The sequence below is a fragment of the Lissotriton vulgaris genome, chromosome 2_1 (genome assembly GCF_964263255.1).
Source record: "Lissotriton vulgaris chromosome 2_1, aLisVul1.2, whole genome shotgun sequence".
In the NCBI taxonomy this organism is placed as follows: domain Eukaryota; kingdom Metazoa; phylum Chordata; class Amphibia; order Caudata; family Salamandridae; genus Lissotriton; species Lissotriton vulgaris.
Genome location: NC_141687.1, coordinates 1252873018 through 1252896272, shown reverse-complemented (window position 1 = coordinate 1252896272; position 23255 = coordinate 1252873018).

Here is a 23255-nt window from a genome sequence, read left to right as displayed (position 1 = left end):
ACTGCGTGTGTTAATACGATTGTGTGGGCTCTTGTTGTGGGGGTTTTTAAAACATTTGTTTTCCCTTGCAGAGCCCGTGTTTATTGCTTTGTCGCGGGGACGTTTCGCCCCTGACGCGACTGTCCCCGGAATTGCGGCTCGTTTCGCTTGCCGCTAGAGGGCGCTGCCGCGTCTCGTTCTCCTCAGCGCGTCTTTCCCTTCATCGGGAGCCGCGCTGAGGAGAGCGATCGCGCCAGAGCCTTCGACTGCTGCCCCACCGTGACGCCCGGCCAGGGTTGTATTGCCCCAGTGTCTTGACGCCCGTTTGTGGGTCTGTACTTGCGGGTTTACCGCGCTGACGCCTACGGGCGGTATTTTCGTTCAGCACTTGCCGATTTTGCTCGGCGTGATTTGCATATTTGTTCTGTGAGCGCGCTGGGGGGCGGCTTGAGACCCGGTCTTGCTTAAGAGGGTCAGCGCGTTACGAGGAGTGCTGCCTCTTGCTGTCTGGTGTGCCAGATATTCAAAGCCTTTGCTAATCTTTGGTTAGCCCACATTACTGGTGCCTGGGCCAGTCTAACCCTCCTTTCCCCGCCCTAAAGGACTTGGTCATGGCAGAGGGATATTATGTGGAGGAGGAAACCCACCAATACTTGGGGGATGACGAATTTTATGAAGCTGTAGATCAGTCCATCTATAGGTGTGTGCAGGAGATCGTGGGGCCTATGGAGGATAGACTCTCGGCCCGCATTGTGGAGGAGTGCACTAAATTGGCCTCTACGGCTCTGGGTGCCCAGGGTTCTGTCCCTGCCACTTCTGTGGTTAAACCACCTGCCCTCAAGAAGGTATGCAGGGATAGTGGCTCCGGGGGGTCGCAAGGGGTGGATAAGGATGCCTTTGAACGCCTCCGGGATGCGTTCCTGGCTAAGGCAACAGAGCCTGACACCCCTGCGTCGCTCCCAGCCCCGGGCCCTTCGGGGTCGACCGCGACAGCCCCTTCCTCCCCGGGAGGGCTCTCCCCGGCGGACACGGATGACGACGAGGATTCAGTGCGCTCGTGGCGCCCGTCCGGATCAGCGGCGGAGTTGTCTCATGATGCCTCAGGTATGCTTGACCCGGACGATATTATCCATCCGAGGTCGGCAGCCTGGGCACCGGGCGACAAAGTCGCGAAGTTCGTGGCGGGGCGTCTGCGCAGGCCACTGGAGAAGGAGGCATGTAGTTGCCTCAGGGGAGAGTGTCCGCGGCCTACACTGGAGGGAAAAGTGGCCCTGACCCCTGAGTTAGACGGGAAAATGGCTACTTTTATGGCAAAGTTTGTTAAAGACCCGCGAAAAGGCATTGACCGTTCCTGGCGGTCAGGCCAAGACAAGCTTTTAGATACAATAGGCCCCTTAACGAAGATCCTAGACATGGCGGAAGAGGCCAAAGTTTCCGGTTCCACCATTTCACCGGAAGTTCTCTCTAATTGGGCTCAGAGGGCAGTGATCTTTTTGGGCAACGCTAATTGCGCCCTTTCAACAGAGCGTAGACGCTCGCTGCTCATTAAGTTAGATCCTAAATTGGGAGACCTAGCCTCGTCAGAGGCGGGAGCAGTAGCGCAGGGCGGCCTTTTTGGAGATCCATTCATAAAAGAATTGGGGAAATTTGTCTCCACCTTTTCATCCCTAGACAGAGCACAGTCCACCATAAAAAGGGTGTTTAACCAACGTTTTTCCCGGGGGACCGGTCGTGGAAGGGGCCTCACGTCTGGCCGTGGTGGACAGAACCAACCGAATAAGGGTCAAGGCTCCGGCAGAGGTCAATACAACTCCTCAGCCAATTACACAAACTTCTACCCCTCCAGGGGTCAACGCTTCAGAGGAGGCCGCGGCGGCTTCAGGAATGACGCAAACAGCAACAATTCTCACGGTGAGTGTAATCCCGGCGGACCAGGTCCAGATTGGGGGGAGACTGGCCTGCTTCCAGGAAGCCTGGTCAGCACTTACGAAGGACGCGTGGGTTCTTCAGTCAGTGCGTGGGTTTCACATAGAATTTTACGATCGCCCGATTCAATTAAGGGATCCACGGCCCATTCTTTTTTCCCAAGGGGATGCCCGGTTGATCGACGAGGAGGTCTTGGCAGTAGTAGTGGCTCACTGGTTAGAGGCGGCAGACCCGAGAGCAGAGGACGGCCCGGGACCAGGGTTCGATTCCCGACGCGGCAGGTTTCTGGACCAGGGTCAGCGGACTCGATAATTCTCTCGCCTCGGTGCCCACTCTGATCAGCGATCACACTCGGCAACTCTGGGCATAAGCTTGCCTCATCTGCACTAACGGCCCCACCAGACCGCCGGGGATGCCTGGTCTCACCCTGGAGATACCCATTAAGGGACCATCTCTCAGGGAAGCCAGGAAGGGTTTCGCAGCGGTCGAAGCGCGGAGATACTCCTCCGGGAGTCTATCCTAGCGCTATATAAACCCACAATTAATTAATTAATTAATTGGCGCTGTGCCAGAAAGGCGCCATCTGTCGTTCAACACGGCATCCTTCAGGTTTCCGCAGCAACATCTTCCTGGTGGAAAAGCCGGATGGCGGCAAGAGACCGGTGATAAATCTCCGAGAGTTCAACGGTTGGTTGGTTTACAACCATTTCAAGATGGAGGGGATCCATCTTCTCAGGGACGTCCTACGGGCGAACGACTGGATGGTCCGCTTGGACCTGAAGGACGCTTACTTGGTAGTGCCCATCCACCCGCCTCACCGTCGGTTCCTGCAGTTCCTCTGGCGGGACCAGGTTTACGAGTTCACAGCCCTTCCTTTCGGCCTCTCCTCGGCCCCGTGGTGTTTCACCAAATTGTTGCATCCAGCAGTGGAGGTCCTTCGGAGTCAGGGCATCCGAATGATCGTCTATCTAGACGACATCCTTTTGATGGCGCAATGTCCCAGCAAGCTGATTTTTCAGCTCAACCAAACGGTAACGTTATTGCAGGGTCTGGGTTTCATCATCAACAAGGACAAGTCTGTCTTGACGCCTTCCCAGAGAATGGTGTTCCTGGGGTTCCTAGTGGACTCAGTGCAGGCCTCCCTCAGTCTGCCATCACGAAAGATGGCCAAGATCAGGCACAAACTCCGGCAGACGATCGCCAAGGAGCGCACATCCCTACGTCAGATCGCCAGGGTGGTGGGCCTCCTCTCGTCCTCCATCCAGGCGATCTTTCCGGGTCCGCTTCATTATCGGGCCCTTTAGCGCCTCAAGGCGTACCACCTTCGGAAAGGTCTATCTTACGAACAGTTGGTCCCATTGTCCGAAGAGGTAAAAGAGGAGATGTCCTGGTGGCTCTCCCACATGGAGGCCTGGAACGGCCGGGCGATATTCGGGTCGGTTCCGGATCTAGTGATAGAGTCGGACGCCTGCAGGTCTGGTTGGGGCGCCCGTTGCGGCGATTTCTCCACAGGCGGAGGCTGGTCGTCATAGGAGCAGCAACTCCATATCAATTGTCTGGAGCTCCTCGCAGGTTCTTTCGCGGTCCGTTGCTGGACCAAGGATTCAGCGTCATCGTGCGTCCTTCTACGGATGGACAACATCTCAGCGGTGCGCTATGTCAATCACCTGGGCGGCCCTCGGTCCAAAGCCTTGGCGAACTTAGCAAAGGATTTTTGGGACTACTGCCTAGCCCACCAGGTCTCGGTGACAGCAGAGTACCTACCGGGTCGAGCCAACCAGGTGGCGGACTGGCACTCGAGGTACCTGCGGGACTCGAGTCTCTGGAAGTTGGACACGCAGGTGTTCCATTGGCTTCAGACCATTTGGGGCCCGTTCTCGGTGGACCTGTTTGCGTCCCGTCTCGACTTCCAGTTACCGAGGTTTTTCAGCTGGAGGCCGGATCCTCTAGCGGAGGCCACGGATGCGTTCCTTCAAGACTGGAGTCAGGAGCGCCCGTATGCTTTTCCACCTTTTTCAATGATAATGAGGTCGGCGGCCCTTCTTCACCGCCAGCAGGCGGAGGTGGTGATGGTGACGCCGTGGTGGAGGTCGCAAGTTTGGTTTCCGGTTCTTCTGGAACTTTCTTGGGATTTTCCAATCCTACTCCCCCGGCTCCCTCATCTTCTCCTCAATCCAGACGGGGACCCGCATCACCTGATAATGCAGGGTTCTCTCCGCCTCATGGCATGGAGGCTTTCCGGAGACGCTGGTCGCTCCCTGGCCTTTCGGGAGCAGCTGACTCCTTTTTGTCTAAAGGATATATAAAGGGGTCCCTGACTAAACACACAGCACTTACAGAACATTGCTTAGTTAATTGAATAAGACACAAATGATGGTAACCAGTGTTTTTATTATCACTGTACCAGTAGTGAAAAAGCATTAATATCACGATTGTTAGTGCAATATACAAAATTCAAAAAAGCACCCACCAGGGAGGGGGGGGGGGAGAGTGCAAGGGAAGGGGTTATTTTATACAGAAAATTAGTTAACTTCACTAATCAAAAGGTTCATTAGGCACCAATACACAGCTGGAAAACATTATTGTTGATCCATACTTTTGAGATCAAGGGAAACACACATGTTAGACAACAGAACATATCATATGCAACAGAAACTCCCGTGATGATTATCATTATCAGTTTTGGGTTGAGGAGTTCTTGGAGGTAGATGGTAGTCTACGTTTCGACCCAAAGGTGTAGGATACTTGATCCTTACTCGCGGGTCTTCATCAGGACGTGGGGGGAAGTGGAGGAAAAAGGAGTGGGGCTGTGTCCTGGTTATAGACGCCAGGGCAGAATATATAGATTATACGATTATGGCCGCTTTACTGGGGACGCGGGCGTCCGTCCAGGGAGATAAAAACATCAACGCGTCAGTCAACGCGTGTCTGACGGGAAACCACTTCCTGGTTTCCCGTCAGACACGCGTTGACTTTCTCGCGGACCGACCACGGACGGCGGTCCTCTTTGCGCGATCCACGCCGTGGACGCGTTCTAAAAATCATACTTCAATTACCGAGGCGATGTGCCGTGACTGCGCCTTCGTGAGAGTTTGATGTTTTTATCTCCCTGGACGGACGCCCGCGTCCCCAGTAAAGCGGCCATAATCGTATAATCTATATATTCTGCCCTGGCGTCTATAACCAGGACACAGCCCCACTCCTTTTTCCTCCACTTCCCCCCACGTCCTGATGAAGACCCGCGAGTAAGGATCAAGTATCCTACACCTTTGGGTCGAAACGTAGACTACCATCTACCTCCAAGAACTCCTCAACCCAAAACTGATAATGATAATCATCACGGGAGTTTCTGTTGCATATGATATGTTCTGTTGTTTAACATGTGTGTTTCCCTTGATCTCAAAAGTATGGATCAACAATAATGTTTTCCAGCTGTGTATTGGTGCCTAATGAACCTTTTGATTAGTGAAGTTAACTAATTTTCTGTATAAAATAACCCCTTCCCTTGCACTCTCCCCCCCCCCCCCTCCCTGGTGGGTGCTTTTTTGAATTTTGTATATTGCACTAACAATCGTGATATTAATGCTTTTTCACTACTGGTACAGTGATAATAAAAACACTGGTTACCATCATTTGTGTCTTATTCAATTAACTAAGCAATGTTCTGTAAGTGCTGTGTGTTTAGTCAGGGACCCCTTTATATATCCTAAACGTATTACCCAGGTCCCACTGACTACATGGGTTGAACCCCTCCATTTAATATATCCTTTTTGTCTAAAGCATGGGCCAGCAGTACCACGAAGAGATATAGATCAGCGTGGTCCAGGTGGATGCGTTGGTGTCTTCGACGGGACCTGGATCCCCTGGTCGCAGGAATCGTTCACGTACTGAATTTCCTGGCGGAACTAGCGACTAGTGGTTTGGCCTATCGAACAATTAATGCCGTTCGCTCGGCGATTTCGGCGGCACATGAACAGATAGACGGTGCCCCGGTTGGGGAACATCCCCTGGTGTGCAGGCTCCTTCGGGGGGTACGTCTTGATTTGCCCCCGGAGCCAAGGTATTCTGTCCTTTGGGACGTTAATTTGGTCCTGAACCTTTTCCTTTCCTGGCAACAGAATAGGTATCTTTCTCTGAAAGAACTATCGGCAAAATTGGCCATGCTATTGTGCCTGGTGTCGTGTCGGAGGGTGTCTGATGTACGTGCTTTGGATATCTCAGCGAGAGTGTTCTCTCCGGATGGAGTTACCTTCACGGTGGGTCGTCGAACGAAGTCCGCAACGAGATCTATATCTTACCCGACCTTCGTGGACGTTCCCAAACTATGTGTGGTCCAGTGCCTAAAAGCATACGAAGATATGACTTTAGAACTTCGTCCTCCGGGCGAACAGCAGCTCCTGATCGCACTGCGAAAACCGCATAAGGCGGTATCCTCTCCCACCATAGCCCGTTGGGTACGGTGGATATTGCAAGAGGCTGGCATTGATACCAAGCAGTTTGGAGCTCATTCGGCCAGAGGTGCTATGGCCTCGAAAGCTTTCTCCTTGGGAGCGCGTTTGGAGGACTTAATGCGTGCTGCAGATTGGTCCTCGGATTCCACTTTCAAACGGTTCTATTTCAAGCCAGTGGTGGATATTGCGAGTTTGGTGGTCGGTCAGCTTTAAACAAGCATAATCTGAAGCCTCCGGTCCTGACATAGAATCGAAATTTGCCTAGCATAGTAACGGTAAGTTTCAATTCTATTAAGGACACGGAGGCGAGGATTATCCCACCCACTCTCCGGCGGAGATCCCTCCCCGTATTGGTGTAAGTAAAAACTCTTGAAAGTACTTGCTTCTAACGTATTGGTGTAAGTAAAAACACTTGAAAGTGCTTGCTTCTGACGTGTCGGCATATTTATTGTTTCTTGTCTTGTTCAAATCACTTATGAACGTTTGCGGCGCTGACGCAGTTGTTTTTTTCCTTCCAGGTAGCGAATCTAAACAGGATCGTGGTTGATTTGGCGTGACTCACGCGAAGAAAGAGGAAGGGATCACAAGAGGGACGCCCTACCTTAGCGCAGTGAACACTATGGAAGGACTATGTTTATGGACTGATGGGAGTTGTAGTTTATCCCATGTGTTTGATGTTTTTGCGATATGTTTATCCCAGTGTTGAGTGGTATAGCATATCCTTTACAAAGTTTTGCTTTTCTGGCTGCTATGTGTTTTCTGTTAATAAACAGCGGAGAGAGAAAAGCAAAGCATAATCCTCGCCTCCGTGTCCTTAATAGAATTGAAACTTACCGTTACTATGCTAGGCAAATTTCGATTCATTAGAGAAGACTATATCTAAAACAGCGGGTTTTGAAAAGACTTTGAATGTGTGTTTAAATTGCCGAATCATTTTGAGAAGGAATTTACATGTTGAAAGAGGTCTGGTAAATGGATCAATGGGTAATGTTGTTGATTTTGAGAAATACAGAAGTAGAGATGGTATTGAATTTTTAAAAATTAAATTTGATGGCATTGAGGAAGTACAGCTAATTGGTCGTTGTTCTGCTAGGTTTTTGCTTGTTAAAGATTTATATGTTCGCCGTAAACAGTTTCCTGTTTGCTTGGCATATGCGGTGACAATCCATAAATCGCAAGGTTTAAGTGTAGATACTGCATTGGTGAATATTGGCAGTTCTGTGTTCAAGGAGGGTATGGCATATGTGGCATTGTCACGAGTTAGAACTTTATCGGGATTGTACCTGATTGACTGTGATGTCAGAAACATTTGTGCGGATCTAGATTGTGTTAAGGAATACAATAGGTTAAGAAAAGAGTATGCGCCACATTTGCCTCAATATCCTTTGTTTGAGAAACGTGTGGTAGGCCGGAAATGAAGAAATATCAGTAATAGTAGAGAGATTGTAACAAAAAGCCCAAAAGTCGATGAACTGAAAATTGTATGCAGAAAGAAAGTGGATTCTGTTGAAGATGTTGTCGGTTTTCAATTTGAAAACAGTTCTGGTGTCAACTGCTATGCAAATGTAGTGGTTAATGTTCTCTTTCACTAGAGACTTTAAAAGAACAGATTGTGTTCAATTCGGAACAAAGTTTATGCTGCTTGTTGAATTCTGTGTTAGAGAAATGTAGCACTGATCGAACAAAAGTAGAAAGTGTGTCTGAAGTTCGTTATCTGTTAGATGAATGTTCAGGTCAAACAAACTTCTCTGAAAATAATCAGCAGGATTGTCAGGAGTTTTTAATGTATATGCTTGATGTATTGCAAGATGAGGGTGTAGATGTAGATCACCTGTTTGGGCTTTCTTATCAATGGCAGCATGACTGCGAGAACTGTATGGTATCAAGTACTACTAGTGTAGACTCAGAAAGATTTATATATTTAACTTTGCCAGACAGTAAATCAGTCTCCTTTAATAAGCTAGTAAATGCAGCGGATCACAACATGGAGTGTAGCCAATGTAAATCTGAAATTATGTCAACATTATTTATACGAAGATATGGCCAGTATGTCATTTTAATGATCCAACGATGTAGGCCTGATGGATCAAAATTGTCAACTTTAATAAAAAATGTTGTTGCTTCTCAGCTGTCAATATCAGGAAGGACTTTTGTAACTGTAGCAATTATCTATCACGATGGTCCTTCAACAACATCAGGACATTACACAGCTTATTTAAAGTCTCGAAACGGCTGGTCATTCTGCAACGATTCTGTTGTAACTTTCAAAAAAAAATTGCTGTTTGACCTTAAAAATTCTTACCTGGTGTTTTTAAAACCAAAATTTTAAGGAAAGAATCTCGGGATTTCCTCTGAGGAATTGCAAAAGGTTCATGAAGTAGAGGGAATGTAAGTCTGCAATGCTGTCTAGATTATTGGTCCAAAACTTTTAATTATAATGTCATTTTAAAAATCCAACTATATAAACCTGATGCAAGTAAGTCTGCTTCATAGTAAGCAGTATCAGTGTCATAGGAAAAGTAGAACATGAGTGAGCAAGAAGGGTAAGATATTAGTAGTCCAGGATTGTGAAAGTAATCTTAAATGTTTTCTTTTTGAAAGTTGCGAAAATAGAAAATGACGGGATTTCATTAGAAGAATTACAAGAGTTGAAAAACGCTGCAACATGATTTGGCCAAGTGGAAACATGTGGTAGAATGTGAGAAGTCTTTTATTGTATGTAACATATTTTTCAAAACGATGGAGGTTTTCTTTCAGAAAGTGGCGGGCTGAAAATATTTATAGCACAACAGAGTGGACGCTGTTCATAGGACATCCTTCGACGTTATGGAAAGTAAGTTAATTTTAAGGAGTTTTGAATTCAGATTTCTTAGGTTGTATGGGTTTTTTAAACACAATCATTTTGATTGTGGTTTTTTTTCCCCGCTGTTACATGATGAATACCTTCAAGTCACTGATTTAAGTGAAATTTGATACATTCTGAGAACAGCAAAAATAAACCATTTAACATGTATAATTAATGTTCTACTTTTTGTACTTATGATATACATTTAGAAATGTGAGGTAGATATGGAGAAACTGAGGCTTCTGTAAGTGTCAAAGTTAATGCTTACAGTGCTGCACTTCTGGGTACTGTTTTTTTTTAAAACTGAATAGGCCTCACCTTAAATAAACCTCTTGAAAGGACACATCTTATTTGCATCCTGAAACAATCATTTAAAATGTTAGACACAATTTTATGATGGCTTTACATCTTTTTCGCGCTACTATTGCATCACTATTGTGAGACATCAGCAGTGCAAAAGATGCACCATGTTCCAAAATAGGCCTCACTTCATCAGCATCAAGATACTGTTTGTTTAAAATATATATCTTTAGGATTGTGTAGGGGACGTAGAGCAGCAGAGGCTTCTGTAAATGTCAAAGTTGTTGAAAAACTGTTTCTTCTTGAACCTTTTCCCTTGTCTTTTCAAATTTTTAAATACATGTTTTAATATTTTTGAAATGTTTCTTCTCTCTTTTACAGATTGAAAGTATGAAAAAATATTTGAAAAAGTTAACAAGAATTATAAGGTAAATGTTTTCTACTCTTTTAACCCGCAATCCACTGCTGATGATGTCACTGACTATGTCATGAATGATGTAATAAGTGGACATGACTTACTTCATTGGTAGGCCTTCACATGTATTAATGCATACACTGCTGCACTTCTGCGTACTGTTTCATATGCTGGACTACATCTGCACTATGAGATACCTAAGCAAAGGCAACACAGGTGATGTGATTGTGAAATGAGCAAAAGAAACTCCACGTTTTTCAATTACATTACTTGTGTTTTCTAAGTTTACGAATGACATTGTGCAGATGAACTTTAGGTCTGTCTATGGACACAGAAGAGGTCTGGCCATTGTTCAAGAGTGAAGTGGACATGTTTTACTTCAATGGTAGGCCTTCACATGTATTATCTCCTCTGTATTCTTCAACAAGCATAAATTTGATATGCAACCCTGAGTAGGCCTCACCTTAAACAAACTTTTGGAGAGGACACACCTTATCGTCATCCTGAATCAATCATTTAATCTATCACATTTAACATCTATTAGTTCTACTGCTTCATTTCTTTAATCCTTACTTTCCTGCGTTTGCTACTTCTCTCATTCCTTTCTCTATTACTTAATTATTCTACTCCTTCCAGTATTTTTCTCAGTCCCTCTCTTCTCATACTTCTTCATTCTTATTCACTCATTCTGTCTCTATTAATGTTACTGTTTCTGAATGATCTCAAAAAAAAATTTAAAACAAGAACAGTAAGTATAAGGATAGGAAACAGACATTTATGTTACAAGAAAGACAGCTATAGGAAGTAAACAAAAGATACTGTTACTCGCAATCCACTGCTGATGATGTCACTGACCATGTCAAGAATGATGTAATATGTGACATGATCAGAAGTGGATTGCGGGTAACAGTATCTTTTCTTTACTCCCTATAGCTGTCTTTCTTGTAACATAACTGTCTGTTTCCTTCCCTTATACTTACTGTTCTTTTTTTTAAAACATTTTTTTGGCTCGCTCCTGGTTCGCGTACCGGAGTGCGAACTGGGAGCGAACTAAAAGAAATAGAGGTTGGCAGAGTTTCAAAAATTCTACCAATTTTTTTTATAATGGGGAGGTAGTTCTGAAAAGAACTTTTTTTTGTTGGTTTTTGTTGTTTTAAATTTTTTTATTATTTTTTTGAACATTTTTTATATTTTTTTGTTTTTTCTGAACATTTTGTAATTTTTTGGTTTTTTGGGGGGGAGGGGGGAAACAAAAAGGATTCATTGAAAAGGGCTCAACAGGAGCAACGAAAAAAAGAAGAATTTATTTTTTGGGGCGTTTCGGGCAAACATGATTATTGATAGCTACTTGGGGGTATTTTTTAGAATTCAGATGTCATGGGCGCACTGCCTCAAATTTTACGTTAATGTGTGTATTTCAAAATTGGTGACTATGTAGTGCGTAAAGAGCAGATGGAAAAACACCCTTAACCGTCTAAAAAGTCAGAGACTATACGACAATTGAACAGCTATGCTCTCGCAACTACAAACAAGTGTTCCACAATTCAGTACAATAGACAGGTATCAAAAAATGAAATAACATAGAAGCAGATCCTTTGGTGTGTTTCGTGTCCCAGCAGGGTGAAGATTTATTAGATCCAGACTTGAGGAATATCAGTAAGCCGACACGTGTTTCGTTGTGTGCCGTTGAGTCAACACGACTCTTCAGGGCTTTAAACTCAACTCCTGGATGTGGGTTGAGTATGGTCTGGAAGTTATGGCAATATTCCACGTAGGTGGATTAGAGAGAGACACTGGGATTATTTCCATTCGAATATCTTGGTAGGTAGTGGTGGACTATCCCGTGGATTTAGAAGCAAGATCGCGTTCTATCAGCTCTGTTTCACCCTTTTTGGGTGTGTCAGAGACTTTAGGTTAAAGACGCTGAGTATTGTTGTATTTCAGGTGTTGACCGGGAGGGGATCCATAAGGTAGAAAACCTCGGAAAACGGGTGCGTTTTCTGGTTGGCGGTAAGCTATAGTTCGGTATCCCTCCTCCGTTGGTTCCCGGTGGCCGTCTGTCGTGAGCCATAACTTCCAGACCATACTCAACCCACATCCAGGAGTTGAGTTTAAAGCCCTGAAGAGTCGTGTTGACTCAACGGCACACGACGAAACACGTGTCGGCTTACTGATATTCCTCAAGTGTGGATCTAATAAATCTTCACCCTGCTGGGACAAGAAATACACCAAAGGATCTGCTTCTATGTTATTTCATTTTTTGAAACCTGTCTATTGTACTGAATTGTGGAACACTTGTTTGTAGTTGCGAGAGCATAGCTGTTCAAATGATTATTGATAGCTTTCACTATAAGAGTAATGCTACTTTCTCGGTAGCATATTAATTGGTTGCACCGCACGCACACTTGCTTTACTTCCCCCATGTCCATTTGAATGTTCGGGACCACCTCCCTCGCCTCTGGTCCCGATACTTCTTGGACGACAGATCTTCTCGCCATTGCCGGGGGATTTTGCTGTTCATCGCGAAGCTGGGCAGCACTATAATTGTTTGGGTGCCACCTACTCATGTGCCTGTGCATCGTGTAATTTCCGAAGCTATATTTCTTGTCAGTCCCCCTTGAAAGTCGATCGTCGCAAATACGGCAAAAGACATATCTGGCATTGACTTTTTTTTGCCCTGCTGGAAATTTAAAAAATTGCCAGATGTAGTTTTCTTTTCTGTTGTACCTCCTGGGCTCCTCTGGCAAAAACTCAGGCTCTTCCTCCTCTTCCTCCTCTTCTTTATCTTCCTCTTCTTCAAAGATTGCTTGAGCAGGTGGTCCTTTCTTCCCTTGAGGAGGTGGAGGCGGTGGTGGGGGAACACTAGCTGAAGCAACTATTGAAGCCATTTCTCAACAATGAAAAAGGGTCTTTCTCTCACCAAGATGAAAGTCAGAGTGAGGAAAGAAGGAGGGGTTTTCATCATTTGGGAAAAGCAAAAGTTCTAAACCAATGAAAAGTGTTAATTTTAGATCACATGACCTAGTATTACATTATTAGGAAACCAAAAGTGAAATGAACCAATGAAAAGTGTTATTACCGAGTCACATGACCTGCTGTGTTTACGTTTCGCGCTTTGCTCCGCTTTCCGGTCCGCTTCCGGGTCCGCTAACTTGGCGCGTCCAATGACGTATTACGCGACAACGCAAAACGTCATGCTAACGTAACAGTTACGCTAAAGGAACGTTTACCGGTTCGCGGAACGAGCCGCGGCTTTAAATTGAGCTAACGGGAAGCAGACCGGTTCGCAGACTGGGAGCGAAACATAAAAAAATGTAAAAAAAAAAAATTGTTTAAAAAACATGTAAAATATATTTTAAGATTTAAAGAAGAATACATTTTACAGCTACAGATATTAGCTTTTAAAAAACCATTGAAATTCAATGAAAAAACCATAGGTTAAAGACCATATATAGTTAGGAATTTGCATTTACAAAACCTTATTTTATTCGCACAAAACCATTGAAATTCCATATATAGTTAGTTGCACTAACTATATATCGCGCACCCGCAATCCACTGCTGATGATGTCACATATTACATCATTCATGACATGGTCAGTGACATCACTGATGACATCACTGATGACATCTCAAATGACATCACTGATGACATCTAAAATGACATCACTGATGACATCACTGATGACATCTCATTTGACATTACTGATCACATCACTGATGACATCTCAAATAACATCACTGATGACATCTCAAATGACATCACTGATGACATCACTGATGACATCTCATTTAACATTAATGATCACATCACTGATGATTTCATTCATGTGATAATACGATGAACCTCTACAGACTCTAATATAACCTTAGATACAATCGGTGTAAACAGACACTCACAGACTGTCACTTATCCATGGAGTTACTCACACACCTAGTCAGTCATGCAAAGAATCAATCACACCTCCATTTCCTCAACTATACAGTTATACACACCTTACTTATTCAAACATATACTAACACATATTTACTCTCTTATACAATCCCTGATACAAGTTCACAATGATCCACACAGCCACTCACACATTCACTGCCTCTTATGCACAGTTATTTATATATGTCAACTCTCACATGTACTGTGTTTTACATATGTACTTACTTTGACATGTAGCACTGAGAAATCCATTCACTCACCAATACACTCAGGCAGTCAACCGCCCATACAGCTGTTTCCACATGCACTTTTAAACCCATACATATAATGAATCAACTGCTCACACATCTATGCACAGAGTCACACACCTCCCAGCCACCCACACACACATTCAGTCTCCCATACAAATACTTGGGCAACCATTCAATAATCCATATAGTTACTGATATAGCTACTGATTTGAACATGCAGCAGTTTACAGAACAACATATATAATGATTGCCATATTAAGACACTTTAGTCACTAACCCATGCACTCAGTGAGACACATTTAATCATTCTCTCATACAGTCAGTCATGCACCTACTAAATCCTTCATCCAGACAATTATACATCTACTCATTCTTCAATATGTAAGACATATTTTAACTTTACAGAAGCATATAGTCACTGGGTGTTGTCATCAGTGATGTCATCAGTGATGTCATTTGAGATGTCATCAGTGATGTCATTTGAGATGTCATCAGTGATGTCATCAGTGATGTCACTGACCATGTCATGAATGATGTAATATGTGACATCATCAGCAGTGGATTGCGGGTGCACGATATATAGTCAGTGCAACTAGCTATATATGGAATTTCAATGGTTTTGTGCGAATAAAATAAGGTTTTGTAAATGCTAATCCCTAACTATATATGGTCTATAACCTATGGTTTTTTCATTGAATATATATATATATATATATTCAATGAAAAAACCATAGTATTTGTATGGGAGACTGAGTGTGTGTGTAGGTGGCTGGAAGGTGTATGACTCTGTGCATAGATGTGTGAGCAGTTGATTCACTAGATGTATGGGTTCAAAAGTGCATGTGGAAATATCTGTATGGGCGGTTGACTGTGTGCATGAGTGTATTGGTGAGTGAATGGATATCTCAGTGCTACATGTCAAAGTAAGTACATATGTAAAACACAGTACATGTGAGAGTTGACATATATAAATAACTGTGCATAAGAGCCAGTGAATGTGTGAGTGGCTGTATGGATCATTGTGAACTTGTATCAGGGATTGTATAAGAGAGTAAATATGTGTTAGTATATGTTTGAATAAGTAAGGTGTGTATAACTGTATAGTAGAGGAAATGGAGGTGTGATTGATTCTTTGCATGACTGACTAGGTGTGTGAGTAACTCCATGGATGAGTGACAGTCTGTGAGTTTTTGTTTACACTGAGTGTATCTAAGGTTATATTAGAGTCTGAAGAGGTTCATCGTATTATCACATGAATGATGTCATTAGTGATGTGCTCAGTAATGTCAAATGAGATGTCAAATGAGATGTCATCAGTGATGTCATTTGAGATGTCTTCAGTGATGTCATCAGTGATGTCATCAGTGATGTCATTTGAGATGTCATCAGTGATGTCATCAGTGATGTCATTTGAGATGTCATCAGTGATGTCATCAGTGATGTCACTGAGCATGTCATGAATGATGTAATATGTGACATCATCAGTAGTGGATTGCGGGTGCGCGATATATAGTTAGCGCATCTAACTATATATGCGAATTTCAATGGTTTTATGCGAGTAAAATAAGGTTTTGAAAATGCTAATCCCTAACTATATATGGGCTAAAACCTATGGTTTTTTCATTGAATTTCAATGGTTTTTTAATAGCAAATATCAAAAGCTGTCAAATGTCAAGTACGTGATAGGTAAAAACATTTTCGTGTTTATGCACGCTGATGTGCTTTAAACGCTGCCCCCCCCCTCTTTTCTCTTAGAAGTACTCTCTCTTTGCAGATAGTGAAGGGTAGTTAACGCAGGCCTTTGCCCCCGTTGTAATCCGTCGTGCCTGCTTGTCTCTCCATTTGATTGATTGTTATCCAAGCATTTACTATTTTAGAATTTATTCTCTTTGGTTCATTCTCTATTTACTAACAAGCACAAAGCCGCAATACTCTGTTTAGTCTTTGCAGATAGTGAAAAATTGTGTTAAAAAAAAAAATAATCGAGCAAAATCAGTAGGCCACTAATGGGATCTCTTTTTGACCTCGCTAAAATAGAAACATTAGGAACAACCCTTCATGAGAAATACGAAACTAGTGAGATGAACTGAGCTCCACACCATGATGGCTGCAAGACAGCTCGGCTCCGCCACCCACCCCGCCCAAAATAACGATAAACTCTATGCAAATATTATAAATATATACAACACACCAGCAAAGTAACAGGGTAAAACATTTTATTATATAACTATTTACATAACTATTTTATACTTTTTGTTGCCTGATCCGGCTAGCTCAATCGATCGAGCATGAAACTCATGCATTCTGGTAGCAAGCGTTGCTGCTGATTCTATGCAAACAAAAACTGGTTTTCAGTTTGTACATTCTTCAAGATTTTTCATCCAAGGCTGGTTGAGAGTTTGTAGAACGATGGCTTCAGATTTTCAACATACGGTGTGGTGGCGCGGACTGAGAGGGTGCGCTTGACTTCTGCCCCCTCCCCAAGTCGTGTTGCCCTGGCGTGGCCTAAGATCGTCCCCGACATAGGCGGCCGGCTCCCGGGGTCCGGCGGAACTTTTTGCCTTTTGATGACTCTTCCATTCTGGACCTTATCCCACAATCCGTTTGACCTGAAGACACGCTGTAGTGGGGCGCCCCTTTACCGTTTCAGTTGCCATTCCGCCCGCTTTTGCTACACTGTGCCTCCTCCGCCATTCAGCTGTTTACTGCCCGCTCTTGCGACTACAGCGTCTCGCTCACCGTGTAGTTGAGTTGCTCCCGCTCTTGCGATGCAACTATAGGCGGCTGCCACAGGACTCTCAAAATGGCGGCCGCCTCTTCAGATTTGGGCGTGGTCCACTAAAATGGCCATGCGACACCTTGGAACTCGGACGCTTGTCTGCTAGGGCTTGGGCCCCATTCTCGAAAGCGTCCACTGAGCCTTGAAGATTCTACAAAAGTCTTGGGGGCCCCCGACTCCCGCAGGCTTCTGGTGGGGAGCGGCTGCCATGATTCCTCGTGGAATGGCCACGACTGAGATACGAGATGGTGGTGCTCTCATGCTAACACCAGCTTCAGTCTGAAACATCCAGAAACACTGTAGACTACCAATTCGATCAGTTCCGGTAGCGCCCCAACGTGACCCGGTAGGGAAGAACTTGCCCTCCCCTCTTTGACTGATGGTTCTTGTTGCCTGTCCCTTCTGTTGTCATTTAACAGAACTTTTTAGACTGCTGAAAGGGGTTGTGTTCCGACCGCTGGTTGGTGGAGACATTTTGACTATATTCTGGACCTACGTTGTCGCGTAATGCGTTATGTGACACGCCGCGTTAGCGCACCCGGAAGTACTCCAGTGCGCGAAGCGCAGCTTCCCGGAAGGGATCCGGGGCGCGGCGCGCAGCGCGTAACGTAAGCATAACAGGTCATGTGACTTGTTAATAAAACTTTTCATTGGTTCATTTTACTTTTGTTATACTAATGATGAAAGGCTTGGTCATATGACCTAAAAATTACGCTTTTTATTGCTTTCGAACATTATTTTTCTTAAACATATATGTTATAATGTTCCAGGCTAATGTATTTTCCCGGAAAATGTACAACTGTCCTGCAAGTAAAATATATTCCTTTTTCTACCAAAAGGGCGTTTCTTCGTCCCATGACGGAGCCGTTGAGCAAAAGATGCTCGGCCTGCTGTCTTAGTCGCCGATACGCCCGAATATCAGATTCTTATCGATCACTTTATGTTGCAGGAGTAAAAAACACAACAGCCCTTGACCATTTATCTTTACTGCGTTCCTGCGTATTATAACTTTTATCCGTCATGTAATTGGACTGCTTTATTTCACTTGCCTTTTACTGATTCGAAAACAGTGACTAAAATTAAAAACTTTACCAATGTAAATACTACTACCATGTTTTGTTTTAAAAACCTTTATTGTGAAAATGTCAGTATACAAATACGGGCCTATAACCACGTGGGCCGGCCACGGAGCAAACTGGAATCGTATATGGTGAGGAGACATTTACACTGTAGAGGAACGCAACGAGCGGGCCATTAGGTTGCAAGAACTAAGGTGTTTAACAGTTGCGGAATCGGTGGACGTACATTTTGTAATTAAAATTCGACAGGGCCACTTACAATAAAATTATCTAGATATACATTTGCGGGCAAGTACCATGGGTGACGTTAATTCGAACTTTCAATAGTACAGTAATCAATAACACATCAGAACTTAATATCAATAGGGATGTCGAAATATTCAATCAATTCTCATTCCCGCCCGCCATGTGCTTCAAAACTGCATACGTATCTCGTGATATCAAGGTTGTGCAACCAGTACACAACAAGGAGGTACGAGTCCCATTTATACCGGCGCCATTTTGGGCGAGGCCGGGCAGGTCCAGGATATAGTCAAAATATCTCCACCAACCAGCAGTCGGACCAGAACCCCTTTCGGCAGTCAAAAAAGGTTCAGTTAAATGACAACAGAAGACATAGGCAACAAGACCGACAGTCAAAAGAGGGGAGGGCAAGATCTAAAGCCATTGTTCTACAAACTCTCAAGCAGACTTGGATGGAAAAATCCTGAAGAATGTACAAACTGAAAACCATTTTTTGTCTGTATAGCATCACCAGCAACGCTTGAGTCAGCTTTGTGTGAAGCCGCCATTTTGATTCAATCAATAGCGTCCCCCTGCACACATTCAGGGACCTGGTCGTGTCTAAAGGTTAAACGGATTGTGGGACAAGATGCAGAAAGGAAAAGGAAAAAAGTTCCGCCGGACCATGGAACTTTCGGCGCAGCATTGTAGGATGGCCACACCAGTGCGGCAACTTGCTAGACACCACCTCGGTACCATCCAGATCTCGGCGCGTTGTGCTTCCTTCGGCCTACTGTAGCAGCAAGTGCGGACGCAACTCAGCTGGATAGCGAGTGAAACACCAAGGGGCGCCCCACTGCAGCCGAGGAGCCTCCATCTTGGGGGCGACGCACAGCATCACATTGCTTTCTCAAACAGCCCCCACTGACTGACGCGACCTCACAGGCCAACGGGGCGCCCCACGCCGAATTTCGGCGCAGCATTGTAGGATGGCCACACCAGTGCGGCAATTTGCTGGACACCACCTTGGTGCCATCCGGATCTTGGCGCGTTGTGCTGCCTTCGGCCTACTGTAGCAGCAAGTGCGGGCGCAACTCTGCTGGACGGCGAGTGAAAAGATAAGGGGCGCCGCACTGCACATCAGGTGCCTCCACCTGAGGAGGCGAGAGAGGCCAGCTTGCGCCACCTCCCCCCCCCCCCCCCAGGCACCCCACGCCGACTTTCGGCGCAGCATTGTAGGATGGCCACACCAGTGCAACTTGCTGGACACCACCTCGGTGCCATCCGGATCTCGGCGCGTTGTGCTGCCTTCGGCCTATTCGCACATCGGTCCGCTACTGACGCTGCCTCACGTGCCAACGGATTTTCTACGCTTTTTATAGCAGCGCGTAACCTAAGCATAACAGGTCATGTGTCTTCTTTATAAAACTTTTCATTGGTTCATTTTACTTTTGGTTTCCTAATGATGGAAGGCTTGATCATATGACCTAAAAATATCACTTTTCATTGGATTAAAACATTTTTTTTTCCCAAACGATGAAAGCCCCACCTTGTTTCTAGATGTTTCAGACTAAAGCTGGCGTCAGCCTGAGAGCACCACCATCTCGTGGCTCCGTCGTGGTCATTCCGCGAGCAATCATGGCAGCCGCTCCCCACCGGAAGCCTGCAGGAGTCGGGAGCCCCCAAGACTTTTGTAAAATCTTCAAGGCTCAGGGGACGTCCGAGTTCCAAGGTGTCCCAGGGCCATGTTAGTGGACCAGGCCCAAATCCGAAGAGCCGTCCGCCATTTTAAGAGTCCTGTTGCAGCCGCCTATCGCTGCACCGCAAGAGTGGGCGCAACTCAACTACATGGTGAGCGAGACGCGGTAGCCGCAAGAGCGGGCGATAAACAGCTGAATGGCGGATGAGGCACAGTGTAGCAAAAGCGGGCGGAATGGCAACTGTACAGCCGACGAGCCTCCACCTGGGGAGACCCGTTCACGCCGCCTCCCCCCCCCCCCCCCGGGGCGCCCCACGCCGTTTTTCGGAGCAGCATTGTAGGATGCCAAAATCAGTGCGACAACTTACTGGACATCACCTGGGTGCCATCCACATCTCAGCGCGTTCTGCTGCCTTGGGACTATTCGCACAACAGACCGCTACTGACGAGGCCTCCCCGCGCACCCCCCGGGACGCCCCACGCCGTTTTTCGGAGCTGCATTGTAGGATACCAAAAACCAGTGCGGCACCCAGGTAACATCACCTGGGTGCCCTCCAGAACTCAGCACGTTGTGCTTTCTTGGGACTATTCGCACAAAACACAGCTACTGACCATTGTTGTTCTTTTTTCAAAAAAATGTTTAAATGTATTTACTGTTTTTGTTGCGTTCTATATATTTAAAAGTTATTAAAGTGTTATAATCCTACTTTGTTGGAGTACTATATATTTATAATGTGACACATAATTGTAAAAACTTTGATGTACAAAGAGGCATCCCTGGAATCTTCCGCTTCAGGCTCGGTCCCACACACCCTCACAGTGAGAATCCCCTCCCCAAGCACAATACAGGATGGTTATCAGATAGTAGGAACGCGTGTGGTGTGACAGATCTACTGTAACTCCTTTGAAGAGGGGTGATTCTCTACAACTGGGGCCATAAACTACATCTGCAGGGCTAGGTGATAGCCTGGGACCGGCCTGAACAATCGGACACAGAGGAAGAAGAGTGTCAGAGGGTGCGGTAGTGAATAGGGTGAAAGGGTGGTGTCGGGTGGGCACAGGGTGTGATTCTCAGGGAAGAGCAGCGCACATGGGAGGAGGTTTCTGGCCCATGCATGAGAGAGAGAGCGGGGGTGACCAGTGCGTGGGGGAGATGCTTGCGAGGGTGAGGAGCCATGCTGAGGATCGGGGGCGTGCAGACAGTGGGTCTGGTCAAGTCATCTAAAATGGCTGCCGTGCTCAACAAAAGTGTGGCATTGCAAAAAAGACAAGATGGCGCAGACAATGTTTATCAATAAGGATTAATTTATAACAATTATTTAAAACAAAATATTTACTTGCAGTGACAAAATGGCGGTCAACACTTCCTGATTTCCATCTAATCGAACGTTAACAGACGTCATGCAACAAAAAAAAAAACGCTCACGCACAGCCGCTGGAAGACATGTATCAACATATATGAGCCTCCACAGCCACCCTCAGAAAACAAAAGGGGTCAGGATACGTCTCTCGTACCCCCTTATACCTAGTAATTGAATGAAATCGAAACACAAAATGGCGAATTCACGTTACGCTACCAGTTTGCGAACCGAGAAGCGCTTCTACCGCGAAAAATCAAATTTTTATTATTTGCCCCACGGGACCCTTTAATAACCCCAACATCATTCCTAGGGGGTCAAGAGAGGTCTACCTAGCCCCCTTTCATTAAATTCCCCCTTCGTTTTTCTCCTCCTCTTGTCTCTCGATCCTACCGACAGACAAGATGGCGGCCGCACCGGACTGTTTAGAATGTTGACAGACACCGGAGAGCCAATCAGCTTCGCTACGCAAAGCTCCGTTACGCGAAAAGTACGCGATCTGGAGCGCTATCTGGGACGCTGTCACAGATATACCTGTTTTTTAAACGTTAATTTCTCAAAATCCACTGGAGCACATATATTGAGACCCAGCAAAGGCACATCGGACTAACAGTCCCTATAATTTTGCCAAGTTTCGTGCAAATCCATTCGGCCGTTAATTTGCGAACCGAGAAGCGCTTCTGCCGTGAAAAATCAAATTTTTTTAATTTTCCCCACGGGACCCTTTAATAACCCCAACATCATTCCTAGGGGGTCAAGAGGGGTCTACCTTGCCCCTTTTCATTAAATTTCCCCTTCGTTTTTCACCTCTTCTTGTCTCTCGATCCTACCGAGAGGCAAGATGGCGGCTGCACCTGACTGTTTAGAATGTTGACAGACACCGGAGAGCCAATCAGCTTCGCTACGCAAAGCTCCGTTACGCGAAAAGTACGCGATCTGGAGCGCTATCTGGGACGCTGTCACAGATATATAAATTTTTTAAAACGTTAATTTCTCAAAATCCACTGGAGCACATATATTGAGACCCAGCAAAGGCACATCGGGCTAACAGTCCCTACAATTTTGCCAAGTTTCGTGCAAATCCATTCAGCTGTTCGAGCTAAAAGTGAGGCCAAACGCCCTATGGAAATTAACATGGGAAAAACGCGTTTTGAGACCCCCCTTTTTACTCGGCCCCCCCTTGACGAACCCCCCCCAAATTTTCAGGGGCTGCTCAGAAACAAAATGTGCCATTTTCCTGAAAATGTCAGCCGATTCCGTCCACAAACGCCAAAGTTATTAGACATAGAATTTTCAAAAGTCCCATAGAGAAAAAATCCTAACTATATATACCTACTGGCGATAGCCAGTAGGTAATATATATATATATAATGTGCATGTGATCAAGGGCCCACAAGCCCGAAACGCGTCATTGCTGTTAACTTGCGTCAGTAAAATTCATCTGTGGCCAGATCCTGGGTCCGTCTCCTTTGTAGCTTCGCCGGTCTGAATGATCGGAGGTGGCTGTTGGAGTGTTCTTTTGCATATATATATATATAGATCGCGAGCAAGATGCTTGTAGCATCAAAACGCGTAGATCGTATGCTTTTCATGCTTGATAGATTGAAATAAATTAACCTGTGGAAACTAAAGGGAGTGCGCCCGTTATCTTTTCTTAACAAGGGAAGAAGTGTGACGATCGATATATATATATATATATATATATATATATATTCTACTGGCGGTCGCCAGTGGTAGTTATAGTTAGGACCTATTATGCATAGGAAATCAGCAACATTCTATTCCCAATAACATTTGCACCGATTGATGAATCTTTTCGAAATTTTCCAAACGTTTGGCCAGCTCAGTTCTGCTCCTTCCCTGAAAGTTTGGGGGTGATTCGTCAAGTAGGGGCCAAGAAAAAAGGGGCGTCCCAAAACGTATTTTCCCCATGCAATTTCCCATAGGACCTTTAGCCACAGCTACGGCTGAACGGAATTACACCAAATTTGGCAAAGAGGTAGTCCTCAGCTCAGACT